Below are 14,780 nucleotides of genomic sequence, written 5' to 3'. Positions count from 1 at the left end.
GAGACTTTTCGGGATAGTGCTTTATTTTGAAATTTGGCACTGTGTAGACCGCGCCAAATTTTGAAATAAGCTATTTCAAAATTAGATTGAACTGAGAACGCAATTTGCATAGCTCAAATTGCGTATCTTATATCGACCTAATGGTGCAGTGTAGATGCATCCTTACACTACAGCTACACTGTAGCCTTCTTCTGGAAAAGATTGTGCAAATGAAGCACAGTGTGGAATATTGCTGAGTTTCATTTGCATAATTAATTAGCAGCCGCTTTTGCTCAAGAGGGTTTTGAGCAATAAGGAGCTGTGTAGACCGCTCATTTTTGTGCAAAAACCTCCTCTTGCACAAGAGCCATTTTTCCTCATATTTTCAGGAAGAACGGCTCTTGCACAAAAGGGTTTTTTTGTGCAAAAAGGAGCCATCTACACAGCTTTTTTTTGCGCAAAAGCCTTTTGCGCAAAAGCAGCTGCTAATTAATTATGCAAATGAAGTGTGGTAATATTCTACGCCATACTTCATTTACATAAGCTTTTGCAGAAGAAGGCTATAGTGTAGCCGTAGCCTGTGTTTTGCTTGAGACTGAATTAAGCGATGACATGAGATCCTGAGTTACTATGACATTTGTAATGATACTCTGCAATATGTCTGAAGTTGTCACACTTTAGTTCTACTGAGTGAAATGGAATTGTTGGTTGCCAGACATCTCATGATGTATCACAGTACATTGAAAGATAATTAGAAAAATAACAATAATTTGGGGGCGGAGCAAACAGGTGGCAAGTCTGTGAGAGCAATAATATCTTATTTGCCAGAATATATATATAGGGAGGGTGAATGGATTGATTGGAACAGCAATTTTAATTAATTTTCAAAAAGATTCCATCTGAAATTTTACTCTTGCCCAAATTTTTCAAATTTGTTTTACTACTTTGAAGTATTTTTAGCATTTGCACATAGTGAGGTAAAAATGTTCCCTTGCATGCTGTACAACTGAGACTGCAACAAAGCAGAAGTGAATATTTTCATGCAGTAATACCCAAGATCAGACCTTTGAACAAACAAATGCATGGACAAAATAAGTTTTTTCCTGGGATTGTTTCCATTCATACACACAGTCATTCATTTTGTATGCATAAATCATGTGTGGTGCTGTATGTGTGCATTTTCAAGTATGAAAGGTTTTCAGTATTTATGTTTGATGCTCTCCTTTGAAGATGTGTCCATGCAATATGTATTTTAAGTTACCACATATCCAATGTTGTCATTTTAAGTGTATTAGACAGTCTGTCGTGAGATATGCTAAACAGCTATTTTATGCTCTTCATCTGCTTGGGCCAGAGATAGCAGTAAATGAAGCAGTAGCTATTAGTCAAACAGTATAGTCTATTATTTTGCACTTTGGGATGTTTCTGACATTTGTGATTATATCTAACTCCCTTTATTGCTGACATGAGATGAATGTATCTAATAATAATGGGAGTAGGACGTAATCAAAAGAGTACGTTTCTAGTTCAATAATGTGATTCATAGCCTTAGGAATCTGAGTGTTAATTTTCAGGTCAGGAGGTATGGGTTTAAAATCAATAATTGATTATATTAGAGACTTTCATCACTGTTTTGTTATGAAGTGATCATTTTGGAAACCAGATGAAGGTGGCTATTTTACAGAGTTAGTTATGGAAGGGTTTCCTGTTTTCAACTTAAAGAATGGCAGGGCAATTGTGTGATTTTCTTTGTCTGGATGCTCTCTTTTGAAGACGGCCTCTTTACATTGAAGAACGCCTTCTTTCGAAAGAGGAACTTTCGAAAGAAGGCGTTCTTCCTCGTGAAACGAGGTTTACCGCCATCGAAAGAAAAGCCGCGTTCTTTCGAAATAATTTTGAAAGAACATGGCTTGAGTCTGGACGCAGGGGAAGTTTTTTCGGGAAAAGGCTACTTTTCCCAAAAAAAACCCTGAGTCTGGACACGGCCCAGGGCACCTCTGAGAGGCAATGCTTCCCCACTCACAAGAACAAAGTATAACATCTTGACTACACTACAAGGTTAGGTCAAATTTATTAAGTTGGATTTCTTGTCACCCGATTTTGTAACGTCAAAATTGCATGTCCCTACTGTGCAAGAATTCAACATAGTTTGAAGTTGTGCATCCCCATTAGAGGGACTGTCGTTGACTTTGGGAGTGATGCACTGTGGGTAGCTATCCCATAGTGTCTGTGCTGCTTTGCATTCTGCGCTATGCACGGTGGGACAAAAGCTGTGCAGCGGGTGGTTATGGGTTCATGTCATCATTATACCATATTGCACTTCTCTACTTCCTCCGCTGTTGCTTGAGATCAATGGGAAACAATCTTTTTTAGCCCTTTTTGTCCCTGGTTACCAGCCATAGCAGTGTGAGCATAGCCTCCCTCTTGGATCCTGTTGTGCATCAAAGCATTGTGATGTTGATGTGTACCTTGGTGTGCCTGATGGTGAAGTATTTTGAGAGCATAAGTCTTACACTCCAGGAAGAGGATGAGGAGGAATCTCCTCCATCTTGGGGAGCCATGGACATGCTATACAGGCAAGCCCTTGCACTGAGTGAATTGGAAATGCAGCCGGCATTCGATCCTCTGGGATTCCCCTGCGCTGGGGGACGTCTTGGGAGGGGGAGAGTACGTCTGTGTGCACCGTGAGGCAAGGTAGGCCTCTTTCCTTCTTTGGGGAGGGGGAAGGAGGCCCCGCCCCTGACCCTGGCCCCGCTTCTCAGCCTTTTGGCTGGGATGGAGAAAAAAAAATAAGGGGGAAGGGATAGCTCAGTGATTTGAGCATTGGCCTGCTAAACCCAGCATTGTGAGTTCAATCCTTGCAGAGTCCATTTAGGGATTTGGGGCAAAAATTTGTCAGGGATGGTATTTGGTCCTGCTGTGAAGGCAGGGGACTGGACTAGATGATGATGATTCAAGGTCCCTTCCAGTTCTAGGAGATAGGCAATCTCCATTAATTAATTAATAGTGGAAGGCCAGTTCTGGTGCTGTGACACAAGCATAGACTGCATAGTACTGCAAGTATGGAATGATCAGCAGTGGTTACAAAACTTCTGAATGCACCAGGCCACTTTCATGGAATTTTGCAAATGGATTTTCCCCATCTTGAAGCATAGGGACACCCAAATAAGACCTGCTCTGACAGTGAAGAAGCACTTGGCAATTGTCCTATTGAAGTTGCGGTGAAAGTCAAGCCTCTGTATTTACAAGATTCCAACAAATCCCTTAACTCTTGTAGAAGGAGGGTTACAGAGATGCTGGAATAGTGCACCTGTTATTTCAAAATCTATGTTGAAATAATGGGCACTTTTAAAGCCATGGAATAGCCATTTCAGGATACTGGAAGTATCCTCAAATAGCACAGGTGTCTAGACATAGCTAAATTAAGTTGATTACAATGAGCAAAATACTACTCCATCTGCTGAATACTTAATAAATCTAGCAAAGCAGGAACAAACTGTCAGCATGAATTCCACATCCCGTTAGCATAACAATATTGTTTGCTGAGCTCTAAAAATGAAAAAATATATATATATATTTGCAACCAAAATACATGAAACTATCTGTTTTAAAATGCAAGTACTATAGAATAATTGCCAAGTTTTAAAACTCATATTAGAAAAAAGTAACAACAACTTTTGCAGCTAGTAAGAAGTCCGTTTGTTATATTGGTAAGACAATAAAATAAAAGATCTATGCGATAAATACAATTTTTTTTAAAAAAGCTAACGCCAATATTCATTACAAAAGAGGGTTTTTTTACAAAGTTGTTTTGATTATAAGAAATGACTTGGACATTTAAAAAATATAGTCTTTCATTTTTTTAATATAGTTTTGTTACATATCCTTGATAGCTTTTGCTGACATTCAACAAGTTCTGAAGTCCTGGAATTCTCTTGATGGTAATTTCTATAGTGTGGAGACCAAAAATATGTTAAATGCTTCCAGTGCTCCAGCCCTAAAGCAACATTCTACAACCAGATGATTCATATAAAGTTGCTTCCCAGAAGATCATGCTCTAGTATAGAAAAAAAAACTTTTTTAATATCAGATGTTTTCATACGAAGCATCTATTTTGAAATGTTCATAATTTGGTAAAATGTCATGTTACAGAAACTGCAAAGTACTTAAAAAATAATTAGGACTTAGTAAGCCAATTAAAAGAAAAGGCAGTCCCTCCAGCTCCTTGACTGGGAGGCATGTGTCAGTAAAAACAGCAGAGAAGAGAGAAAGTGGAAGTAACTACTGGTTCCCAAAGGTACTAAAATTGATCCGAATGAAAAACTACCATGTGGCATATTGGGCCACACATAAAGCTGCATGCACAGTACCTGTCTCCTAGGTGTCTGATTTTTCTATTTGCTAGGTAGCTCAATGTGATCCTTATTTTCTGATTATTGGAGTAGGGAGGAAGAGGTTGTACATGACACCTCATTTATAACATACTTGAGCTACTCTATGACTGAGTTACTTCCATGGGCTGGAAGATTTTATTAGCTGGAATAAAATAGGCAAAGCTAAAGCACAAGGGAAAAATACCCATTTTCCTCAGAATAGCCAGTGTCTCAGTAAGGGAGTACTCACACAGGCTATGGCTCGAATCACAAGACGTTGTGTGTACTCAGGCTCAAATCCTTAATGCTAATAGATATTTGATTATTTATACAAACTGGAATAGGACCAATAGGAGAGACTGAAAGCCCCATCCCCAAATAGCCTATAGCAAGGATATGGGAGTCCTGGTTTCTGGCTGCTTCTCTGACTGATTTTAGATTGGAATCTAACTCACAAGAAATTCTCTCAGGAGAAACCTTTCCCTTGACAGATTTGTTAAAATTGACCATTTCCCACAGAAAATTTCAGTTTTGATGAATCCCAATCTAGACACTATTAATGACTGCTTCTTGGAGTAGCTAGTCCTGGAATCCACAAAGGAAAAGTTAATTCTTGGTTGAGTCCTAAGTGGAGCACAGGATCTTGTCCAAGAGGTAAATATAGCCAAATAGCTTTGTAATAGCAGTCCTAATATAATGTAATTATATCACCCGTGTGAATACCAAAGAAGCCCACCACAGTCATTTAACTTCAGAAGAGGGAAATATACAAAAACAAGGAAGCTTGTTAAATGGAAATTAAAAGGTACAATCACAAGTCAATTGCCGGCAACCTTCATGGAAACTTTTTAAAAACACCATAATAGAGGCTCAAATGTAATGTATAATGCAAATTAAAAGATATAGCAAGAGGACCAAACAAGTGCCACCATGTCTAGACAATGAGGTAAAAGATGTGGATCATTGTAAAAAGGTATCCTTTAAAAACCCTTCTGAGGAAAATAGACAGCAGCATAAACACTAGCAAGTCAAGTACAAGTAAAAGTACAAATAGGCAGGCAAAAAAAAAAAAAAAAAAAAATTTGAAGAGCACCTAACCAAAACCTTTTTTTAAAAAAAAGTACATCAGAAGCAGTAAGCCTGACAAATAATCAGTGTGACCACAAGATGCTTGGGGTACTAAAGGCACAAACAAAGAAGATAAAGTCAATGCAGAGAATTCTTGTCAGTCTTCACTGCAGAGGAGATGAGATTCCTACACCTAAGCCAAGGTGATTGATCTAATGAACTGATCCAGATTCAGGTATCAATTGAGAAAAATTTTGAATTAATTGATAAATAGTAATAAGTCACCAGGATCAGACAGTATTCACTGAAGAGTTCTGGAAGAACTCAAATATGGAATTGAAGAACTATTATCTATGGTATCTGCATGATTGTGCGACAAAATGACAAATGAAGTTCAGTGTTGATGCAAAGTAATGTACATTTGAAAACGTAATCTCAACTATACATACAAAATGATGGGCTTTAATTAGCTGTTACCACACAAGAAAAAGATCTTGGAGACATTGTGGTTAGTTCTCTAACAACATCTGTTCATGTGCACCAGTAATCAAAGAAACAAACAGAATATTCTGAACCATTAGGAAAGGGATGGATAATAAGATAGTAAATATTATAATACCTCTATATAAGTCCATGGCATGCCCATGCTTCAAATCTGTGTAGAGTTCTGGTGCCTGGTCTCAAATAACATAATATAATTGGAAAAGGTACAGAGATGGGCAACAAACATGAAACCGTTTCCATATGAGGAGAGATTAAAAAAGAGGGTGGTGAGTAGGTCAATTATCACTTCTGGTCCAGCTTGTGGAACAAGAGATGGAAAATATTTCCAACTCCAACAAACTATCCCACCCCACAATTGCTGAGATTCTGTTTTCACCACTTCCCTTTCTCCCCTTGTATTTCCCCTGTCTTCACTTTTCTCTGTTCCTTTCACTCTTCTTAGCACCCCTCTGAGTCTCCTGCAAGTCTATCACCTATAAACGTACCCTTACAAACATTTGAAACCTTCTGTCTCTTCATATTCAGAAATGCAGTAGTTAGCAAGCATTGCTTTTTAGAATGATAGACTTAACACCCTGCTAAAGAGAATGAAGGAAATCCTCTTTGAGATGTTGTTCCAGCTTGTCTGTTTGCAAACTCTGGAATATGTTCATTGTCAGGTATTCTGAAAATTTTCTTTGGAATCGTAAATTCTGCTTAGAGGAGTGTTCCACTGAGTGCTCCGCTGTAGATCAATCTGCTCCCCCCCTGCAATTGTAATCAGAAATTTTTAGTAACAGTGTCTGGTTGAGTAGCACATGCACGATCCTCTCTTGCACTGCCGCTGGCAGTTACATAGCCGCTTGCAACTGACGCCCTAGCAATTTCTCCTTGAGATGGAGCACTTAGAAGTGTTTTTGTACTGTAGTTTTCTTTAATTCTAACTTAAATGCTAACTAACCATCTACTACCCTAGTTGCTAGTTAAATTGTTACTTACCATTGTTTATTTTCTGAAAAAGAAAAAAACACTGTTTTTCCACCTTATATTAGGAAATTGTTTCAGTGTTAGGATAACCATTAGTATAGCAGTTAGCTTCCCTCACATTTGAAAACACTTCTCAGGGGCATGCCAGCTCATTGGGTTTTAAATGTTGCCTCATGGGAAGACCGTCTAGCCCATTATTTTGTGGGCATTCATACGTACACTGCCTTGGTGAGAGGCACATTCCTCAAAAGTGCTCACACTGCCACAACCCATCTAATTTACCTCCCCCCCATACTCCATCCTCTCTCTCCATCCAGCTTCAGGGACCCCTCTCATGAACATCTATTGTGACAGGAGGTAAACCATCTCACAAATCTAGTAACAGTAGAATTAGTACCAACACAACACAGAGGGAAGGAGTTTTATTTCCATTATTTTATAACTCAGAAAAAAAAAAGGAGGATGGAGGACCATTCTCAAGTTAAGAAGAAGACTTAACAAATTCATGAAGACACAATGATTAGGGATGGTCATGTTAGCAGCCATAATTTCAGCACTGGAAAGAGGGGACTAATTCTTGGCCCTCAACCACCAGGATGTACATTTTTACACAAGAATATTTGCATTACACAGGAGGTTTCTCAGGTTTGTTCTGGGAACAGACCATTTCCACTCCTTTGAGGAATATCCACTGACCCACAGGTATTTTCAAAAGGAGGTTACTCACCTCCGCAGACAAGGAGTCATAATATTCCTGTATTTGGGGGATGTTTACTCAAATTATTGACTCGAGAGGAGGCTTTAGAAGTTACCCAAAATACAGCAGCTCTCTTTACATGTCTAGACCTACAAACAACCAGATATCAACACCCATAACTGTGAACAATTAGTGTTTATCGGGGCCTGCCTGAACTCTCTGGAGACTACAGCCAAACTGCCCAAACACCAATTTATCACTCTCGTGAATCTAATCACTATGATAAAAGCTAGTCCCAGGACACTGGCCAGGGCCTGCCTCCATAGGCTATGTGAAGCAACAATATTTATTGTCAAATATGCCAGACTGCACATGTAATGTCTGCAAGGTCGGCTACAGACACAGTGCATAGTCCACACAGACACAGCATAAAGAAATGTATCATAATGCCACCCAAAGGAAAAACAAACAAACAAACCTTCTTTCAACATTGGTGGATGTAGCCAAACAATATTAGCTTAGGAGCCCCCTTTCCACAAAACTTTCTGTTGATAACACTGCTGGAATTGCACGCAGTTTGTAATGAATGCTCACATTTTCTACCCGTGATCAAGGAAAAGGCCTTAAAGTTTTTCACATTTCTTGTTCGGGGTGAGTAGGAAGTTACATTCCCTAGGCCCAGAAGCTACACTACTACTGAATTGCTGCATCAGCCACAATGATGACATCTCAGCATCCTATCTGCCAGGATGCCAAAACACCACTGCAGAGGCACTGAGCAGAAAATTTCCCCAGACCCTGGGTGAGAAATAAATACCAGAGTACAATGGAGCATATTCAAACCATCCTGATAGTCTCCACATGGCCCAGACAAATGTATTTTCCTTACCTCCAAAAGAGGGCTGTTTGCCCACCATGTACTCTTCCATTTACACCTCATTTCCTGTTTCAGGATGTAGGCCAAGTCCACCACCCAAACCTGGGAAGACGCCATCTCAAGGCATGACTATGCCAAGACAGCAAAATGACCATTTCATAAGAGGTACGGAATGTTCTTTTAAACAGTCTAAATATCATCTATGTGACATTTACACCTATACAAACTAAAGAGATTTGATACATGATGCTAAAATAGACAAATCACAGTGATTTCCTCTCCTTTACCACTGGTTCTGAATTATATGTTAGAATTAAAGAAATTGGGCCTCTCCATGAGCTCCATCAGAGTACACCTTGGAGCAATCATATTTCACCACAAAAGGGATCTTTGTCTAACTGACCACTAAGGCTATGTCTATACTCTTGCGCGAGAAATATGCAAATGAGGCTAAGTGTGGAATGTTGCCAAGCCTCATTTGCATACCTAATGAGCCACCATTTTGTAGAAGAGGCTCTTGTGCCAGAAGGAGCTGTTTACACTGCCCCTTCTTGTGCAAGAAAAACCCTCTTGCGCAATGCCGTTATTCCTGAAAATAATTGGCATAGTGGCATTGCGTAAGAGGGTTTTTCTTACACAAGAAAGGGCAGTGTAGACAGCTCCTTCTGGCACAAGAGCCTCTTCTGCAAAATGGTGGCTCATTAGGTATGCAAATGAGGCTCAGCAATATTCCATTCTTAGCCTCATTTGCATATTTCTTGCGCAAGAAGCCATGAGTGTAGACATAGCCACTGGCTGTGTCTACACTGGCATCCCTTCCAGAAAAGGGATGCTAATGTAGCACATCGCAATTGCAAATTCCGCGGGGGATTTATATATCCCCCACGGGATTTGCATTTACATGGCTGCCGCTTTTTTCCGGCTTGGGGAAAAGCCGGAGAAAAGCGCCAGTCTAGACGCTATTCTCCGGAAAATAAAGCCTTTTCCGGAGGATTTCCTATTCCTACTTGAAAGGTGTAGACGTAGACAAGAAGCTGCCAGTGTAGACGTAGCCCTAGTGTGGTTGACTGTCCCATGCAGTGGCACCTAGACCACAGCAACAGCTAAGATCAAGAGACCTTTACAGCATGGACTAGAAGCTAGCTGGCTTTTAGCTCAGAGGGTAGAGGCTCCTATATTCAGCTCCAGAAGTCCTAGGTTCAAATGCACTTGGTTGGTAGTTACACTTGCAGATGATGATTAGCGGGCTCTATAGTGATGAATGCAATCTCAGACATCAGTTTTCAGGCTGCAAAGAACCTGTCTACAGTAAGATGGGAAGAATTGGGTCTCTCTGCCTTGCAGTACGTCTGCACAGAAGAGCTAAAGTCAGAATAACCTTTGCAACTTCAGCTACATCAATTGTATAGCTGAAGTTGAAATAGCTTAATTTGGCTTTAGGTGCTGTCTACACTGCAGGAAGTCGAAGGAAAAACACTTCTTTTGATTTCCCTTACTTCTCATAAAATGAGGATTACCCCGAGTTGGAGTAAGAAGTTCTCCAGCTTGACATTATTTCAAAATAAAGGCTTGTAGACACACTCTTTGTTATTTTGGAATAACTGATGGAATTCTGAAATAATGCTGCTGTGTAGACATACTCTTAGGCTACGTCTACACTGCCAGTTTTGCCGTGAGGCTGGGAGAGGCATCAGGTTCTTGCGCAAAACAGGGGTTTTGCGCAAAAACCCCCCTGTCCACTCTACTTGTTTTTCCGCAAAAACCCTTTGCATAAAAACAGTGTGCATACATTATGAAAATGAGGCATGGTGATATGCTAAACTGTACCTCATTTGCATACTCGCTGACGGCAAAACTGGCAGTGAAGATTAAGCTTTAGAGAGCAGCCTGATTTCTCCCTCCTACCCTCTTCTCACTTTTGGTTCTTGTGTTTTAGAGTTCTGTATTCTAACAAATAGAATAAGGCTTGTGTTGAAAGATTTTTTTTTAATGCTTTTAACAACTTCTTTTGTATGCTGTGAACTTAACCATTCCCAGGTAAGCTATCCATTCTGGACTTTTCCTAAAGTTGTTTGCAATTGTCTGGCAAACTCAAAATGGACAGCAGTAGGTCCAACAATGTTCTTTTTTCCTGCCGGGATGGAAGAGTCATAAACTCTTTCACTAAAACTGGGCAGAAATATTTTTTGCCCCTGAGAAAATTTCAGGTTTAAACTGAAATGACAAAACCCAATTTTTTAAGACCCCAAGTGTTAGGTTTTTTATTTTTCCAATGAGAAAGTGAAGCAGACACTTTGAGAAAAGCAGACACTTCAGTGAAAATTGTTGTTCAATCAAAGCCCCAGTTTTCCATCATGAAAATGTTTTAATGGAAACATTTCAACAAGCTCTACCTCTCCCTCTTCCTCTTTGAACTCATCTTGCTGAGAGTCCATGGAATCTTTCTCCTCTGAAGACTTCTGTGGAGAATGAAGGTAAGGGGAAGATTATCAAGCCATTTCCCATAGCTAACACTGGAGGCTAAGAGTGAGAATGGAAAGAGTTGTGAATCTCAGATTTGAATACGATTTGAAAAGCACCCATAGTGTACAGCAAACAAGAAGGCTATTGTAGGAGGACAGGAAAGTAGTTGTAAGAGAAGGAAATAAAGAGAAGTGGAATTAGCATGGCCAGTAACTAAACCAGAGAGTGGAGAGAAGAGAACAGGTAGCCAGGAGAACAGGTCAGTGGAACCTTGAAGATTACGGACTGAACTTGACAAGAAATTTGATGTAGAGCAGTGAAAGGACTGTGGGGGAGACTGTAGGGCTGAAGAATGAAATCACCCTTTTAAAGAATTATATCTACCCATGTGACATTATGTAACTCATGAATTGCGGCCCAATTTTTATAAATGGGATTTGGATTAATTTATTAGTAACCTGTTAAGAATTGCCCTTGAAGAATCTGTTGTTGTAACTTTTTAAATAACTTTTGCATATGTTGTAACTAAAACCCCATTTCAAATTTTGTACTGTCGTAAGTTTGTTTGAAGTTAGGTGTGTGTCTATGTAATCTCATTTAAAAAAGTGAATGCGTGTGTGTGTTTAGATCAGTCACAGAAGCCAGCCTGTCTGGGTGATCAGCTGCCAGCACCACCTTGATGGCTGAAAAACAATACAAGTGAGTCCTGCAAAGGAACCTACCCAAGAAAGAGAGAGACACAAAACCCCATCTAGAAAAGAAGATCAAAGTCAGCAAGTATTCCCAGTACCAGTTGCAGGTTATACAGTCAAACTCCAGTTAGTGTGGGACCTAAATATCTTCCTTGTTTTGTAATGAAAGCACAAGATAGAGAGTCAGGAAATCTGAATTCTACTTCCAGCTCTGTCACTGGCATGTTGTGTGATCCTGGGTATGTTACTTAGCAGGTGTGTCTTAAGTTTACCATTCAGTAGCATGGAAGTTTCAATACTTCCTTTGCTCACAAGGGAAAGAAGCTAAACTCACTAATATTTGTAAAGTACTTTGAAATCCTTGATTGAAAGGTGTTATCAATGCAGAATGACATTGTATATCCCTACACAGCCAAATCTAAATTAATCTGAACCTATTCAGTCGGCTTCTATTAGTAATCATTTTAAGTACAGAAATCTATACTCAACATAAATCATAATCTCCCAATCAGAACAATGCAGAAGCCAGTACCAGAGGAGATGTAACTATTTTGCATATCAGTTGATCTAGCTGGCCATCTGTCAAGGTGGGAATGGATATTTATTTCTGTAATAATTCACAAATCCTATGTCAGCAAACCTGACAGGTTGTCCTTGGCTTTGCAATCTATAGTATTGGCCTTACTCGTATTAAATTCTCCTTATATTACAAGATATGAGTTCAGAGTTAGACCTGAACATTTTTACCACATGGAAAACATTTGAATGGAGAGATGGAAAACATTACTTTACATTATTAATGTGATAGCAAAACCCAGAACAATTGAACACATCAGGTCTCAGTTAAAGCTGCAATACACAGTTACATGGATTCATTGGTGATGGTTTAATTATGACCAAAAAAGCTCATGAAGCAATGCACTTTTGTCTCATTCTCTTAAGAGCATTTCTTCTTGCTCACACATTACTGGATGTTGAATAGCTGATTTTGTGCCAGCTGGATTTTAATCTCTGCTTTTCTGCATCCAGGATGTCAAAACAATACTTTGTTTGGCCGACGTACACCAGGATTTGTAATCATAAATCAGGTTTGTTAGCACCAGTAGGACTGAACCTGAAACTGAGCAAGATTTTCCATGATTCTCTTGGGATTTTTGGTGAGAGCTGCCTTTATTTGCAGAGTTTACAGGGCTTATCCATCACAAAATGGAAATTTTAGTTAATAACTCTCTCAGATAATCTTATTTAATTAACAATACATTTAAAATAGGATATTTACAACCAACCTGTAGAATCCTTCCTATAAGATGTAAAACTACAACTACATGCAGATTCAGTTGTGAAATTATGCCCACAGGCCCACTTGCTTCAGTTGAGGTGCAATAGCTACTTTTTCCAGTTAAAGAAGACAACTGAAATTGTTCCAGGAATCCAGATTGACCAAATTATTATTTCTAATAATAAATCTGAATCAACAAACAAAACCCCCATGTGAAAATAGGTTCCTGTACAAGTAATCACTTTTCATCCTGGAATGTTGGTAATACCTGCATATTGATTCTACAGGCATATCACATGTGGTACACATTTTAAGAAACTTCACTAGGAAATTGAAGGCAGTAGTGTTGATGACTAATGTACAGAAAGAAAATGTGTCTTCCTCAACCTAAATAAGACAGTAAACTTACCAGAGTCCACTTGCCTTCGATTTTTGTCTCAAGCCCTCTGAAGATGGCAGATACAATCATCGCCCATTTTCTGCTGTAGACTTTTGTGTTATTTCAAATCCTTTACTATGTCCAGGTGCCCGGTGACATCTTTTGATATCCACCTTAGTTTTCTCAGAGTACCAAGTAGCTAAATAAAATACAGCTATGAGGAAACACTTCTAGTTCAAACCAACAAGCAAGCAAATACATGCACAGTGAATTTTTACAGGGGAAAAAAGTTTCCCAAAGAAAGCTAGTTATAAAAAAGTATGTGTGAAGAATTTCTCATTAACTAATTTATTTATTGTGTATATTACGTGCATTTTAAACAGATGGCTCTTGCTTACTCATTCCTCGTACAAGGAATGTCTACAGTACAGGACAAAGTCGAATTAAGATATATAACTTCAGCTACATTAATTGCGTAGCTGAAGTCTAAGTAACTTAACTGGACTTTTGGCACTGTCCATACCGTAGGAAGTTGAAGGGAGTATACTCTCATTTTGACTTCCTTTACTCCCTGCGACCGGAGTGCCCCTCTTGGTTCGAATTAGCTTTCTTCACTAGATATTCTAATTTGAACCCTGGAAGATTGACAGCGGCAGCTTCGATCTTCCCTGTAGAGTAGACTTACCCTACGAGAATGTTAACAAAAATGTGAATATGTCAGAGACTAAAGAACTCAGCAGTTTTAATATTTTTTCTATAATTTGTGTTGCAAATCATTCCTATATGGGAGACTATTTCGTGAGTGATAATTCTTAGATATATGTACCAGGCACTAATGTTCCTATTCCATCAAAATGAAACATTTTGGTTGAGATTACTTCAGTGCATTGGTATAACAACGGCTTGAAGCCAGATGATAGGCGTCGCCATCAGTTCAGTTCTGCTTCTCTTCAGCATGAAAATTTCAAAGGTTTTGTTACTAATTATCTGGGGTGGGCTTTGAGCACACTCTGTCAGAACACAGTGATGCTATATCACTCTGTTGCTGTATGCATGACATATCCCTTGCTTAGTGGTGTTAATTTTAACATTAAAGATTTGTTCTTGCTGCTGTTTAGGAGCAAATGGAAAATGAATAGATAATCAGGAAGAATTATTTATAAAATAAAAGCAATGTTGGAAAAGTCACGTAGAGGAAAAACACAAACACTGATCATGCAGTTTAGTTGTTGAAAGACTTTGCTTAAACCAGTTATAAGATGAAGAAAAGTAAAGTTAGCATACTCCATAGTTCTGCAGCAAGCAGCAGTATCTATGAATGTGTGTTCAGCATGCGAAATGGAAGCTCCAGAGATTTCCTGCCTTTTTACCGATTTTCTTTGTCTTACTGTGACAGGGTGTTGGTTGTTGTGTGCAAGAGGCTTGTGACAGTCTCCCCAAATTAAAAGGGCCAGTCACACAGGGGGCAAATGCTGAATGTGCGTCATCTTCCTTTGGCCTGCC

The 14,780-nt window shown here is 39.2% G+C and overlaps 1 long non-coding RNA gene across 1 annotated transcript in view; it reads left to right on the top strand.

Moving 5' to 3' along the window:
* LOC106732604 (uncharacterized) overlaps nt 1-14,409 on the top strand; it is a 332,750-nt gene extending 318,341 nt beyond the window's left edge. Inside the window, exons 8-9 of the long non-coding RNA XR_001368840.3 lie at nt 8,540-8,629; nt 11,555-14,409. This is a non-coding gene — a long non-coding RNA (uncharacterized LOC106732604). The remainder of the gene's footprint in view (nt 1-8,539; nt 8,630-11,554) is intronic.
* Nucleotides 14,410-14,780: the final 371 nt, after the last annotated feature.

Source organism: Pelodiscus sinensis, chromosome 5, assembly GCF_049634645.1.
Source record: "Pelodiscus sinensis isolate JC-2024 chromosome 5, ASM4963464v1, whole genome shotgun sequence".
NCBI lineage: Eukaryota > Metazoa > Chordata > Testudines > Trionychidae > Pelodiscus > Pelodiscus sinensis.
This window is presented reverse-complemented; position numbering and strand designations above follow the sequence as displayed.